The sequence below is a fragment of the Cyanistes caeruleus genome, unplaced genomic scaffold, assembly GCF_971803275.1.
Source record: "Cyanistes caeruleus unplaced genomic scaffold, bCyaCae1.hap1.1 HAP1_SCAFFOLD_222, whole genome shotgun sequence".
Lineage (NCBI taxonomy): Eukaryota > Metazoa > Chordata > Aves > Passeriformes > Paridae > Cyanistes > Cyanistes caeruleus.
In genome coordinates, this window is record NW_028256005.1 from 95470 (window position 1) to 110958 (window position 15489).

The 15489-nt window shown below is 51.5% G+C and overlaps 1 long non-coding RNA gene across 1 annotated transcript; it reads left to right on the forward strand.

Annotated features, from left to right (window-relative positions):
- The first annotated feature begins 9715 nt into the window (after positions 1–9715).
- On the forward strand, positions 9716–10982 carry LOC147645594 (uncharacterized). Its single transcript, XR_015282283.1, has 3 exons — positions 9716–9786; positions 10090–10191; positions 10822–10982. It is a non-coding gene; the product is annotated as an uncharacterized LOC147645594 (long non-coding RNA).
- The last annotated feature ends 4507 nt before the right edge of the window (positions 10983–15489 follow it).

Sequence of the window (15489 nt, forward strand, 5' to 3'; positions counted from 1 at the left end):
GGCCAGGAAGATCTGAAGACTGGCTGTGGGTGGCCAGCCCAGTCAAACCTAACCAGTGAGTTAAGTCAATAATAAACAAGATTTTGAGATGAAGAAGGAAGTCTATGGTGGCTTCATTCTTCTGAAAAAAAGCATTTGTTGTCTAAATAGAACAAGAAGCACATACGTGGGAAAAAGCATTTCTGACTAGACTTTAGGTTCAGAGTGTTAGACCCCCAGCTTCCCTCCTTATAATTGTTTCAGATATCAAGGCAAATAGAATCAAATGTATGTTAAGGTCACTACCAGCAGCTAAGCAAGGTGTTCCTTCCATAATTAACAAAAAGATTTTGAAGGCTATAAAGCAGAGGGGAAAGAGAAGGTTTTTTTGAGCCCTTATTTTTAAGCTGCCCCCAAAACAATTCCACAAGCAGGACACGTGTTGTCCGTGATGATCAGTAGAAGTAGCAACACTGAAACAAAACTCAAATCCTTTGTAATAGGTTCTGGTCCAGATCCAACAAAACAGATTTAAATGGAACTGCAGGTAGAAGCCTTGTGTGAGAGCTTAGAAATGCAAACACTGTCAGCAGAAGAAGGGAGAGTGTGGCAAATTAAATGATAGCTAAAAGGTGGTGAAAGAAATTACAAAAGCAATAGGAAAGTTAACTCATGTATCAGTCCAAACATAGAAAGAATTGAGAATAAGACATGTTTTTGTGGTTATTTAGTAAACTGTGGGTTTAACAAATGCTTTTCTTGTGCTGTAGCAACTCTTATCTTTTAGCATGCATGATCCCTTGCTTAATACAATTTCTTCAACATATGATAAAGAGGATGCAGGTAGTAGCCATAGCTACTAATCCAGGAATAGCTACAAAAGGACAGAAATTGATGTCACTGCAAATAATTGCAAAACAAAAAAAAAAATCGAGGAATAGGAAATAAAGTCAATGATAACTAAAGTTTGTACAGACAATTAGTAAGAAATTTTTTTTAAAAAGAGAGGTTGAGAGGAATGAGAGATTTGTCTTTAGAAACAAGTTGTGGGTCTGCTGGTAAATTAAACTAGCACTGAGAGATAAAAGAAACAATGGGAAGGATTCCTCTGATTGATGAATGGAAAAAAGATATTTGCCTTTACAAACAAACTGTAAGTTTGCTGATAAATGAAATTTGATACTGAAAGATGAAAGAAACAATGGGGGAAAACCATAAATTCCATAAGAATTAAAAATGAAGAAGGAGGGTTATACATTAGAGGGGAATCTTAGGTATCAGGCAGTCCAGGGAGTCTGGACCTCTCAAGTACCTCAGCCAATGGGGAAAGAGACAGGGACGTGGCTGGGAAATTCGGATAAATAGGAGGCTGTGTCCTCCAAAAATTTGAGAGACCCCAGGAGAATGGCCCATGGCCTCTCCCTTTATTCAAATCAAGTAAAAGGACTCCTCTGTCTCCTTTTTAGACATAAACCTCTGGTGTTTGTAGATGAATTTTCCTGACAAGGCCAACAACAGACTGGAATGGAAAAATCAGCATCAGAAACGTGTGAGATGGAAAACTTTTGGCTGTTTGAGATAAAAAATATGGACTAAAAATCTCTATGGCAAAGAACAACCTTTCTCACAAGGATTACTGTAGAAAAAGTGATGCAGGTGTTGGAATGACAGCCAGTGCCCTCAGCAAAGACAATTCCCTGTCCTGTGGGCTCTATAAACCACACGTGAACGTGGCACTCATCCTGATTAATCCCAAAGCACTTCTCTGCAAGAAGCACTAGAGAAGTGCATGGGGCAAGAGTTCTGCAAGTGCCAGGTTCTCGTGCAGCAGAAAAGTTGTAAAATCTGAAAGATTCTAGCAACCACAAAAAATCCATCATTTATGGCTTGTAAATATTTCAGTGAATCTCAGTTACTTCTGGGTAAAATCAAACACCAAGTAGGTTTCATAACAAAATCCCAGTTTGTCTGTTCCTGTTTGTGGCAGAGGATGAGGTTACAAGCTGGCCAGCTGAAGAAGCCAAGGAGGATTTCCACTTCCCTGTCATATTTTCCTACTGGCACAGGAATGAAGACCAAGAATTTGGCTCATTGGAGGGGTAAAACCAGAGGATGGATGAGGGTTTACATCCTAAGACTTCCTTTGCTAGAGTACAAAGAGTTTAGCTGTGCGTGGATCTCCTTGCTAAACCGCTCTGTTTCCAAACTCCATTCCTCCGTGGCAGAACTGAACAAGCTCCGTATGTCAGAGCTTCAAGTTCCAAGCTGTGTGCTGAGTTAATTGTAATGGATCCATTAGCAGTGCGTGGGGTTGCTGCCATGAGGAGCTCAGGTGGCTTCTTGAGATGAGAATCAATGTGCCCTTTGTCCCAGCTCCATGTGTCCTGGGACAGCCCTGGCTCCACGGGAGCACACGGAGTGTTCTCGTGCCATTTCTAAATGAAAACTGAACCTCCTCAAGAAGCCAGGCCAAAGTCACCAGACAGCAGTCACAAAAAGGAATTTAGGCACTTTGCTGGGTGTTGATCTAACAGCTACCACCTTCCCAAAGTCCTGGCTGCACTAAACAAGGCTCTTTCCTCTGTCAGCAGCCTTGCACTTGGTTGTGTTTGATACACATGCAGAGGAAGAAAAAGCCACTTGCACTGTGGAAACTTGAGCTGCAGCTGTGCAGTAAGTTGTGCTCAGTAGCTGACCAGCTGATTTAATTCTGAGTGGGTATTAGACAGAACATACTACAATAAAATTTCACAGGACAGCTATCAAGTATCCAAAAAATGCAGTATTCTGTTACTTTCTACCTCCAATATTGCCAGCACACAGCTCAAGGAAGAAAGGTATTTACCAACCAGCACAAAAGAAAAAAATAAAAATGAAAAAAGGATTTTTAAGGATATCACAGCAATGGCCACCAGGCATTTTCCAGCTTTGCAGGATATCAGTTCAAAGTCAATCTAAACAAGCCAGCATATGTCTAGCAAGAAAGAAATCACATGTGTGCTCCTAAACCCAAGCTTTGCTATATCAAACATGGATGGTATCATTTTCCAGCTCTCAATAGAAGTGTCATAATTTATAAAGTAACAAAACCTCATGCATAGAAATAGATTAGTAAGGTAGGTAGGTAGGTGGAAAGATAGATAGATAGATAGATAGATAGATAGATAGATAGATAGATAGATAGATAGAGAAAGAAAGAAAGAAAAATAGATTGACAAGGCAGATAGAGATATTTGAATGCACTTGCCTGTATAACTTTGTATAGGAAGGGATGGGGAAGTGAGAGGTTCTTCTTTTCCACACATGGAAAACCCTCTTTTTTCCAGTAGAATCAGCTTCCTCCCTCAATGACCACCAGGCTCCCTGAAGACCCCACCAAGAAGGCCCTGTGATCCCCATGGCCTGTGCATGCAGCACTTCAAGAAAGCAATGCCTGCCTCTTAATACTACAGGGGTGTTCAAGAGATTTATTCCCAGCCATGGTGACAAGGTGAACAAACTGAAGCCAGTTACTGTAAAAGGCCTTCACAAGCACCACCACAAAGCACAGCCAAAAGCAGCAGGTCCCACACGGTGTCCCACAATCATGGCCCGAGCGGCTGCAGATCCTCCTTCAACCCCGGCTGCATTGCAGTCCCACTGAGCACCAAGAAGAAAAGGGCCTTTGTGAGAGCAAGCAAACTTAACCCTCTGCCAGGACACAAATTTAGAGGGCAAAAAATTGAAAAACCCCACAGCATCAGCCACACTTCCCAATGAGAAGGGTTGGAACTCTCTGCCCCTCCACACTTCCCCAGCAGGTTTACAAAGGGAACTGAGATCTAAGCTGTGCCCTCCAAACCAAGAGAGCCAGCCTCCCTTCAGGGTGAGAAGCCATGGCCTCAGTTCCAGCCCTGGGTGCCTCCTGTGCCCCAGAGAATGGCTGTGGCTGTAAATGTGTGTTTGGCTGCAGCACAGGGCCAGGGTGAAGCTCGGCAGCCTCATCAGAGCCCACGGCCACGGCCCTTCCCTGCCGGGGCCCTCACCTGGCCCAGCCCAGCCCGGCCCGAGCAGCCCGGACTGGCCTCAAGGGATGGGCTCTGCCTGCCCGCTGTGCCCACAGGCCGGGCCCAAGGGCTCGCAAGAGGCTTCCTCCCAGCTCTGCAAAACCTCAGCCAAGAGTGTCCCCTTTGCTGTGCTGAGAAGAGGAAAAAACCCTCTCAATTTAACCCCGCTGCACACCTCATGGGGGATCCCTGCACACCTTAGCAGAGAGCCCAAATTAGCCCTGGGTGCCTCATGAGGTGCAGGCCCAGGTGATGCCACTGAAGGAAATGTGCCCTCACAGCCCAGGGACGCTCAGCATGGGCTCCCCCAGCCCCTCGTGGCCCCACCACTGGTCATGGCAGCCCCTGCCTGGCTCCTGCCTGCCCACACTGTGGGCACACCCGCCTGCTCCTGGACATGGAGCTCAGCAGGGGCTGGTGCCATGAGGGCTTTGCTGGTGGTACCAGCCAGACACTGAGGTAAAATCTCCATCTCTTTATTTGAACAAAAACCATAGGCCAAGCCCTGCTCTGGTGGACAGGGGCTGCCCAATTTCAGTCCTGGCCAGGGACCAGGGCCAGGGGGCTCAGGGGCAGAGGGTCTCACTTTGCAGGTGTGGGTCTTGGGACGCACTCAAGACGGGGATGGAGCCGTAGCAGAGCAGAGGGAGACAGAGGTGAAGAGCGGGGATGACAGGTCAGCTTCTCGGTGATTAAAGTCTTTGGCTGCTCTTCTGAAGGTGCAGAGGTGCTCCTGTGGAGAGAGGAGGTGGCTGAGGCCCCCAGCTGCCGCTGGCACGCAGGGACCCTCCTGCACAGCAGGGCCCAGAGCGGCCAAGGCTCCCCAGCACGGCTGGAGCTGCTGGCACAGCTTGGCCCAGCTGGACAGCTGCCCCTCAAGGCCCTGGCGAGCAGGAGATGGCTCTGGGCAGGGTCCCTGGCCAGGAGCGGGCCCCAGAGCGCCTCTGCCTTTCAAGGGCAATCTCGTCCCCGCTCTTTCTCCTGCCCACCTTGCTTTGCCTCTGCCCGCTGCTCCTGGGGCTGCTCTTGGCCAGGCAGCCTCAGTGGGAGCCAGCACTGGCTGCAGCCCCAGCGGGCTCCCCAGGACAAGTCCCAGCAATTAAGAGGCCAATTAAAGGCCTGGGCAGCAGCAGAACTCTCGGCAGAGTTATTTGGACAACCAATGACTATCTACAGGTCCACAGCAGACTCACTGGGAATGTTTCCCGACTATGAGCAGCCTTTCAAGAAGCTGTTTGAGGCCGAGATCAGCAAAACACTCACCCTTTTCTCTTCCAGCAATACCAGATTCCAGCATAGCACATCAGCAGGAAAAGTGCTCCACCAGCCACAGTGGCCATTAACTTAATCAAACCATGTGTTCCCTGGTAGAAAACTCTTCTCATGCTCTCCCAGATCTTCTGAGCATGTCTTGTGGTGCCGGCTGCATCTGTGGGAGCAATGGACAGCGTGAGCCTGTGCTGTGCTCCACTGCTGAGCTGGCAGCACGCTGGATACGGCCAGGACGTTCTCTGTTTCCCCCAGAGCTGGGGCCTGCAGGCACCTTGGCACCCCTTGGCAGAGGCTGTGCCCCCCAACAGAGCCCAGAAAGCTGAGAGCAGAGTCCGGGGGACAGCAGAGCTGCTTGGGCAGTGGCTCCTTCCAGGGACACGGGCCAAACCCATCCCTGAGCAGCCACTGCCACTCCTGACCCTCCCTTCCCTGTGACAGCTCCCCCAGCCCAAGGAGAAAAAAAAACTGTCCAAAAATTCCTTTGTTTATTCCCATTACCTGGAAGGTCCTGTATGTAGTAATGGTCTTGAGGATCTGATTCTTTTCAATGGTGTTTTGTTGGTTTTTTTTGTTATTGAGACAGATGAGGCAGACTTGTTGTTTTTAGATTTGGTAGGTATGGTTTTTTTCTTAGTATGATTGTTTTCTTATAAATCCACATGTTAAGTTATTTTTATTTAGATATTTTTGATTCCTAAGCAATTATCTTGAAAATCTGTTGTTCACTTCTTAGTTAATGTTCTATCTATAAACAATTTTGACTCTGTTTTTTTAGGAATAAAAAGATCTCAGAAAGCTGTATTTTTAATTTTGTTCACATTCTCTCCCCACTCCCAACATTTACTGTGATACTTTTGGAAACATCCCTGAGGATAGCTAGAGTTATTTGGGAAGTGCTTGGCTTAACCTGGGAAATGGATTATTATTTTTGCTGCTCTAAACCTACATTGTTCCAAGCTTCACAGCCACTGTCCTGATGGATACCTGTGTGAATTAAAACAATGTTTGTGAGGCAGCTGAAGAGCTCAGACTTCAGGGATTAAAATACCTTGGAGAAGGAGGAGGAGGAAAGGGTAAAACAGCCTGTTTCCATGGCTGTTTTTTCATTTCTAGTATGCCAGAAGTATGGTAGGCTACACCTGTCTTCAAATGTCATTGAATTAGAGAAAAACTCTCTCCAGGGAAAATGATGCAACACTTTGCCTCACAATCCATCAGCCTTAATTACAGTGAGAGGTAGGTCTTAATTATAATGTGATTAGAGCAAATCAACATTGTGTGAATGGCAAGAATTTGCTTGTCAACAGACGAATATGTCCCACTGAAGAATGAAGAAAATCTGCCTTTACTTGGAAGAAAGGAGACATGGAGCAATGCAGTATTTGGGTTTTATCAGTGGTAAATGGGGCAAGAAGCTGTAACAGCTCACCTGTTTTACAGAACACAAGCACTGATACAGCCAATAGTGCACCCACACTGAAGGGATCTTCAGAACATTGCTTTATTTCTTAACAAGAAATGGGCAGCAAAATGCTGGCATTTATCTGAGCTGGAAGCCCTGTTCCTCTCCTGTTTCTCCTTGAGCACACTGTTCTTTGCAGACTTCACTGTGCAGCCCATCAATCCTCTCTTGGCCAACAGCTAAATGGCACAACTACCGAAACACAGGTGCCAGCATCATCACCCCAGCATTATTCCAGCACTGCTCTGCAGGTGCACAGCAGCACAGAATGGCTTGGCTTGGAAGGGACATTTAAAGGCCATCTAGTGCAGTGCCCTGCAGAGAGCAGGGACACCTTTGGATCAGGTTGCTCAGAGCATGAGCTTGAATGTCAGCAGGGATGGATGCCCACCTCTCTGGGCAACCTGTACCAGGGTTTCAAAACCCACAGTGTAAAAAACATCTTCATTAGGTCTAGTCTGAATTTACTGTCTTTTAGATTGAAAACATTCCCCCTCAGTCTTGTCACAACAGGCCCTACTAAAAATTCTGTCCTGTGTTTTCTAAAAGCTCCCTTAAAGTACTGAAAGGTAGCAATCAGGTCTGCGTGGAGCCTTCCCTCTTCCAGGCTGAACACCCCCAGCTATCCCAGCCTGTCTCCAAAGCAGAGGGGCTCCAGCCCTCAGAGCATTCTGTCCCTCCTCTGGACTAGCTCCAACAGGACCATGTCCTTTCTGTGCTGGGCACCCAGAGGTGGATGCAGTACTCCAGGTGGGCTCACACCAGAGCAGAGGGGTGGTGGAATCACCTCCTTCAAGCTGCTGGGCAGCCTCCTTTGGAGGCACATGGCTGGCTCATGTCCAGCCTCTCTCCTTGCAGCAGCCACAAGTCCTTCTCAGCAGGGCTGCTCTCCATCCCTTCATCCCCCAGCCTGTGGGATCAGCTGGGCTGGGACCCTGTCATAGCCCTTGGACAGAGCTGCTGGGCAGGTTGAGCTCCCTGGTGAAGAAGGCAGATCCCACTCCCCACACAATTCCACCCTGGCCATGAGGTCACAGCAGCCTGTGGGGTGACAGCAGGCTGAGGTGACAGCAGGCTCTGAGGTCACAGAGGTCCCAGAGCCCTGTGGTTGCAGAGCACCACGAGGACCGAGCAGTCAGTCCTTGACCACGACTGTTGCGGCAGCAGCGGCGGCGGCAGCAGCGGTGCTGACATTGGGACAGCGGTGTCAGGACAGTGGTGGCAGCAAGAGCTGCAGGACTGGCAGAGGGCAAGGCACCATGGCCTTTGCTCTGCGCCTCCTCCTCCTGCTCCTCCTGGCAGTGGCCCTGCCTGACAGGGCTGCCCAGGCTGCTCCGCAGCGAGCACAGGGAGCAGGTGAGCCCGCGGCCTGGCTTCCCTTTCCTGGGACAGCACTTCCTTCTCCTGGGAAGAGTTGGGGATGGTTTTCCACAGGCCTTTAGGGAGGCTTTCCTCTGTGGGAGGGAGAGAGTCCCCAGGGGCCCTGGGCTGGTCCTGCTGCCTCTGCAGGGATGTTGCACAGGGCCTGCAAAGAGGCTGGAGAGTGACCAGAGCCAGCCCAGAGCTCCCCAGGCCCCTCTGCAGCTTTGGCCATGTTATTTGACATTTGGCACCCAGGGTCTTACCCAACACCCTTGCAGTGCCCAGTTGTCAAAAGTAGAAGGGGATCTCAGCACACCATGGCAGGGTTCTGATCTGGGCTCCCTTCTAGATTGGAATCACAACTTGCATTATCCAGAGGCCCTGCTGGATGACAGCTTGAAACACTTGAGAAATGCTGGAGGTAAGTTCTCAATGGTCCTTTCCTGGCAGAATAAGCAGTTTAAATATCCTTGCACCACTGCAGGTGTCAGAACAGAGACATACACGTGTGTGCCCTTGCCCTTTGCCATCCCCTCACCTCTCCCGTGGCTCAGTGCTGCCTGTGCAGATGAGCAGAGGTGACAGAAGCTTCTGTGGCTGTTGAGTTACAGGTGTGCCTGCAGGGAGGACTTTCCCAGCTCCTGGGTTGGTAACTGTACGCAAGCCCGGCTCCCGTCGCAGGGGTGAGTGGTGTGTCCCTCCTGACCCCACAGGCTGAGCACTGGTTTTCTGGGCTCCATTCCTGCAAAGGGGAACTGTTTTCTCTTAAGGTCCTCCAAGTGGAAAGAACAAAGCTACAGGACACCAGAAACTCCATGTGCCATCCAAAATCACTCCGCAAATGCTGAAGGAAATGCTGCAGGGAGGACAAGGTGGGTCCATGTCCCTCAGCCTTCTCCTGAGACTCAGCAGCCAGGACCCCTGCTCTGGCCCTGTCACCCCCCACCAGGGATGTTGCACAGGGACTGCAAAGAGGCTGGAGAGTGACCAGAGCCAGCCCAGAGCTCCCCAGGCCCCTCTGCAGCTTTGGCCATGTCCACTGACATCTGGTACTCATGATCTAACCCAAACCCCTTGCAGTGCCCACTACCCCAAGGCAGAAGTGGATCCCAGCGCACCATGGACGTGGCTCTGATCTGTACTGGCTTCTAGACTGGGATCAGGACATGGATTATCTGGAAGCCCAGCTAGATGACAGCTGGCAAGCCTTGGAGAATGTTCGAGGCAAGTTCTCAATGTGCTTTTCCTGATGGAATAATGTCAAGGTGGCAAGAGCTCACTCATGTGCCATATCCCTTAACATAATCTCAGGGCTGAAGGATTCTGGAAGCCTTGCCCTGCTCCCTTCTGGAGCCCTGAGTGATCCCACAGCATCGCTGTCAGTGGGAGGAAGGAGCATTTAGCTGTCAATCTTCTTCCCATGTGCAATGCCAGTGTCTCCTTCCATGTGCTCTGTGCAGCCACGGAGAGGAGCAGAGAGGGAAGGGGCTGTGCCCCTGGGCTGTGCCTTGTGTGACTCCTTTGCCAGCCCCAGGGAGCCTGAGGATCTCCTACAGATGCACAGGAGCTCTTCTGTCCTGCCTTTCCTTGCAGCCAAGCCTCTTGGTGAAGGTGATCTGGCTTCCCAACCCACGTCCAGGACTGAGGCTCTGGGAGATGGCGAGGGTAGGTGAAGGCCTTTCCCCCTGGGAGAGCTGCCAGCTCAGAGCCCAAAGCTCAGCCAGGGCAGCATCGCTGCAGGTGTCAGGACAGAGCCGTGCACGTGTGTGCCCTCACCCTGCACGATCCCCTCACTACTGCTCAGAATTGGCAGCTTTTTGGAGGAGGGAGGGCCCTGGCCCTGGCCCAAAAGCCAAGGCATTTTTTGAACCTTATCCCCATATTTGACAAGCATGAGGTCCTGAAAATGCCAGCACCCAAATCAAGAACTTCTCCATCTGGTTCAGCTGTGCCTCTTCCTTTCTCAAGGGATGGACCAAAAGACCATGCAGGTGGAGACGTTTCCCAGAGGAAGCAGTGGCTCATTGGCAGGAAAGAAGGCGATGCCAGGCACAGGCCCAGACACAGGAGGTAATTGCTGTGCTGGGCTCAGTCCTTGGCGGGGCTGTGTGCCAGCAGCTCTTCCCCTAGGGCTGGCCCTTGCATGACCCAGCAGCAGCCAAAGCTGGAGGCACCTCGGCTTCCAGGCCTCTGGAGCTCGTTTCCAGCTCCTGGGAAATGGGACTCATGCACCAACATCTATCCCAGTGCAGCTGCTCCCAGAGGTAGCCGTGAGCGCCCAGAGGCCCGAGGCACAGGAGCAGCCCCGAGCGGGAGCCCTGCCACGAGCCCAGGGCCACAGCCAGCCCTGGCTCCCAACTGGGCAGGGGCTGCACTGGCCCCTGACAGGGCCTGGCTCTGTCCCCTTGGGCTGGGGGAGATGTCATGGAGAAGGGAGGCTCAGGGGTGGCAGTGGCTGCTCAGGGATGGGTTTGGCCCGTGTCCCTGGAAGGAGCCACTGCCCAAGCAGCTGTGCTGTCCCCCGGGCTCTGCTCCCGGCCTTCTGGGCTTTGTTGGGTGGCACAGCCTGTGCCAAGGGCCAACAAGGTGCCTGCAGGTCCCAGCTCTGGGGGAAACAGAGAACATCCTGGACATTCCCACCATGCTGCCAGCTCAGCAGCGCAGCACAGCACGGGCTCTCACTGCCCATTGCTCCCACAGAGGCAGCCAGCACCACAACACGTGTTCCCAATTCCCAGAAGGACATCAGAAGAGGTTTCTGTCAGGGAACACGCTGTTGGCCAGAAGTAATGGCAGGCCTGATTTTTTTGGTGCATTTCTTCATTTTATGTGGTGTTGGAATCTGGTATTGCTGGAAGACAAAACGGTGAGTGTTTTGTTCACCTTTCCCTCAAACAACTTCTTTTGAAAGTCTATTGTAGAATAGAAACATTCCCAGTGAGGCTGCTGTGGACCTGTAGATAGTCAGTGGTTGTCCAAATAACTCTGCCAAGAGTTCTGCTGCTGCCCAGGCCTTTAATTGGCCTCTTAATTGCTGGGCCTTGTCCTGGGGAGCCCGCTGGGGCTGCAGCCAGTGCTGGCTCCCACTGAGGCTGCCTGGCCAAGAGCAGCCCCAGGAGCAGCGGGCAGAGGCAAAGCAAGGTGGGCAGGAGAAAGAGCGGGGACGAGATTGCCCTTGAAAGGCAGAGGCGCTCTGGGGCCCGCTCCTGGCCAGGGACCCAGCCCAGAGCCATCCCCTGCTCACCGGGGCCTTGAGGGGCAGCTGTCCAGCTGGGCCAAGCTGTGCCAGCAGCTCCAGCCGTGCTGGGGAGCCTTGGCCGCTCTGGGCCCTGCTGTGCAGGAGGGTCCCTGCGTGCCAGCGGCAGCTGGGGGCCTCAGCCACCTCCTCTCTCCACAGGAGCACCTCTGCACCTCCAGATGTCCTGCCAAACATGTTAGTCTGGGAGACCTGCACCTGTCATTCTCCATCTCCAAGCCAGTGTCCATTGTCCCTGCCACAGCTGCATTATCAGCTTATTGCTGTGCCGCCACCACCCAGAACAGGACCCTCTGCCCCTGAAGGTGCTGGCCCTGGTGCCTGGCCAGGCCTGAATGTGGGCCCCTCCTGCCAGGGAAGGGCTTGAGCAACACCTTTGGGCTTCTGCTCTGGGCTCTGGCTGGTACCACCAGCACTGGCACAGCTGCTTGGCTGGCCACAGCCTTGGCTGGGCAGGCAGCAGCCGGGCATGGGGCACCATGTTGACTTTGTTTTTCATTTTTAGAAATTAGAAACTTTTACAACTCTTTAGAATTATTATTGGTAGAAAGTAAACCCCAAATATGTCTTCCCAATTTCCATAGTCGTTTAGAATTTTTCAAATTAGTTTTAGAATTCTGTAAAGGCGACCCCATTTTGTCTTTGCTTTTCATTCTTAGAAATTTGAAACTTTTAGAAATATTTAGAAATATTTTTTGTAGAAAGAAATCTACAAACATTTTTTTACTTATTTCCTTAGTAGTTCTGGATTTTTCAAGGTAGTTTTAGAATTCAGAAAAACTTGGAACATTTTACACTTCTAGAATAAAAACTGAAATTGCATTCAATTGGTAATCTTTATTCTAGGAAGAACTAAGACACCCCAAAACACCCAGCCTACTGGAGAGGCTCTTTTCCCACTGGAGATTTGTACCTAGTCTCAACAACTAACCTAAGACCTTTCCCCAGATATTTTTCGGGACTTCTGACAAGCTCCCCTCTTAGGCTTCAGAGGGAATCTTTGAGCACAGTGAGAATCTCCCGCTGTGCAGGAGGGTCCCTGTGTGCTAGCTGCAGCTGGGACCTCAGCCATCTCCTCTCTCAATAGGTGCCCCTCTGCAGCTTCACAAGAAAGGCCAAACACCTCCCTCAGGGACACCCGCACCACACATTTCACATCTCCATGCCCATGCCCAATGTCCCTGGCACAGCTGCATTACCAGCTTGCTGCTGTGCAGATGCTGCCAGCACCCACAGCAAGGCCCTGTGTCCCTGAAGGGACCCGCCCTGCTCTGTGGCCTGGACTGAAGGTGGGTCCCTCCTGCCAGGGCAGGGCCCAGCACAGCTCTTCTGTTCCAATAAAGAGATGGAGCTCTCACCCCAGTGTCCAGCTGGTACCACCAGCAAAGCCCACACAGCACCAGCCCTGGCTGAGCCCCATGTCCAGGAGCAGGCAGGGCTGACCAGAGTGTGGGTGGCAGGAGCCAGGCAGGGGCTGCTGTGACCAGCAGCGGGGCACTGAGGGGCTGGGGGAGTCCGTGTTGAGCGTCCCTGGGATGAGGACACATTTCCTTCAGTGGCATCACCTGGGCCTGGACCTCCTCCAGTGCCAAGCCCAGGAAAAGAGGAAACCATCAAGAGCATCTCCCAGGACACTGCCTGACCAGCAATGTCAGCAGGCAAAACCAAGGTTTTGTTTAGCAATGACCCTTTGAAGAAGTCAAAGATTGACAATCAGGGCAGTCCAGTAGTACAGATGGGAGTACTTCCCTCTGGGAAGGGGGTCCTGTCACTTCACAGTCTCCATCCCCCGCCGGGAACCGCAGAATTCTGGCCAGCCCTGCTCCCCCCGTGCCCTTGTCCAGCCTGGCGGGGAGAGGATGAACCGGAGCCCTGTGACCTCTTCAAAAGCGAGAAACCAAAGAGAAAGAGAAATTCCCGGGATTAACTTTTAAAGGGTGGTGTTCACAGGTTGATGTCACTTTTCAATGGGCAAAACTACTGTCAGAATTTTGAAGTCTTAAACAGCAGATGAACTGAAGAACCTGCCCTAGCCCTTCCAAACAGGGAAAAAGAATTTGAATTTTATGTGGGTGTTGAACAGAAGCAGGCCAAAGGAGTTCTAGTGCAAAACACTACAGGGCAGTTCTTGAAGACCAATGGCCCCTTTTTCTAAAATGTTAGACCACTTGGCAAGAGGTGGCCCCATTGTTTGTAAACTTGTGCAGCCACGGCTTTAATGGTAAGTGAGGAGAGTAGGAGGCTCTCTAATCCTTAAAGCCTCACAGCAAGTTAAGGCTGTGGCAACCAAGAAAGTCCCTCACAGAACAGGATGATCCAGATTTAACAAGTGGGAAAGAGTTTAACCCCACTGTCTTTTAACTGGTCCTGAGGGTGAAGACCTGAAGGAAACTCATGACTGGATTCAGGTAATAGATCTCCAGATGCCAAGGAGATATTAAATTATCCTCCCTGGAATTAAAGTTGGGAATTTTTTCTTTCCCTAGAGCAGTAAATTAGGATGTTGGTGGAGGTTTCTGGTTCTGTTCCCAACAGGGCAGCCATTTGGCACAGCCCATGAACACAGCATTGCAGTCCACGTGGCTGTAGGACAGATCCTTGTGTTCTGCTTCTTTCCTCTCCCACTCCCCACTGCCACCAGCTCCCCCCGGGCAATGAGGGGGTTCCCGGCTGAGCAAAAGCAGCACAAACGTGCAGCAGCTCAAGGATCCGCTCCCTGCTCACTTGCTGGGACAGGGCTGCCCTGGGCCTTGCCATGGACAGAGGCTCCCCCTTCTCTGCTCGCTCTGACCCTCCTGCCCCAGCCTCGCTCACTTCCATTTACGTTCCTCCTGTCAGGGACACTCTCCACACGGATCATGGCTCTGATTCCTTGGATCCTCAGCACTGTTTATCCTGGATTTTAGCCAGGGCTTCCCCTGGGTTTGGGGCTGGGCTATGCAGGCTGCAGTGTGTGGAGCTTTCCCCAGCCACCGTTCGGGGTGCGTGTCTCCCTTTTCCCCAACAATTTCACTCTGTCTTCTCCTTCCCGACGTTTCCCCTCAGCAGGGCTGAGCCTTTTGCCGCCCTTTTTCCCCTCAGCGCTGGCCCCGCCCCCCGCTCAGGCCTCGCCCCCTCGGCTCGGAGCGGCTCCCCGCCATCCCCTCCCTAATGAACGCCGTTCCTTCCTCCCTCATTAAAACCTCGCTAATTAATGCCCTGGCGGGCAGGAGCAGGGCTTTGCAGGAGCTCTGTGGGACAGCCTGGCTGCGTGGGGCAGGGCAGAGATGCCGGCTCTAGGCTCTCCCCTTTCAGGGCAGGGATCCAGGGCACCGTGAGCTCCCGCAGAAAAATGCTCCGTCCCGGCCCACAGCTACACGAAAGGAGAGGAGGAAAGCAGGGTGCCAGAAACACAGCAGCCCTCAAGAGTTCCCCAGCTGTGTGTTCTGCCCCCGCCCCACCTCTTCCAGCTCCATGCCATGTGGACAGGAGCTCACAAAGAGCAGGAAAACAGAAACAAGCTCCACAGCGAATTCCTGGGAGAAAAATTCATGGATGGCCAGGAGGCTGCTGTGGCTCCTTCCTGAAAATCGGGGCTGTTAGGAGCACGGCACAGGGTGTCCCAGGACTTAGAGCTGGACACTGAACCCTCCTGGATCTCCTTGACACCCGTCCCAGGCAAGGACTGTCCTGGATATCCTCCTGCATCTGCCCCAGGAAGGTCCCCGCTCCCTGGTGCGGGATGGGACGGGTAGAGGACAAGGAATGAAGGTCAGGAGAAGAATACAGAGATGCTTCTTGCCACTGTAGCAAGAAATTTGGTGCAGTGAAAGCTCAGCTGGAGGTGAAGGTGGCCAAAAATGTGAGGCACAATAAAAATTGACTTGTTAAATACATTTATTAAAAAAATATAGAAATTAAATCATCCCCTTCCAGGATGTGGATGGTCACCTGACAAACACGGACACAGACACTGTACAGGTTTTCTAATGCATTCTTTCCATCCCTCTTTGCATCTCACCCATCCCTTCCCAGTGGAAAACATGCATTATACCAAGGGACACTGCAAAGTCCTGGAAAAGGGCAAGCCCTCCTCAGCAGAAAACAAACCACCCCTGAGTGAACCACAGCAT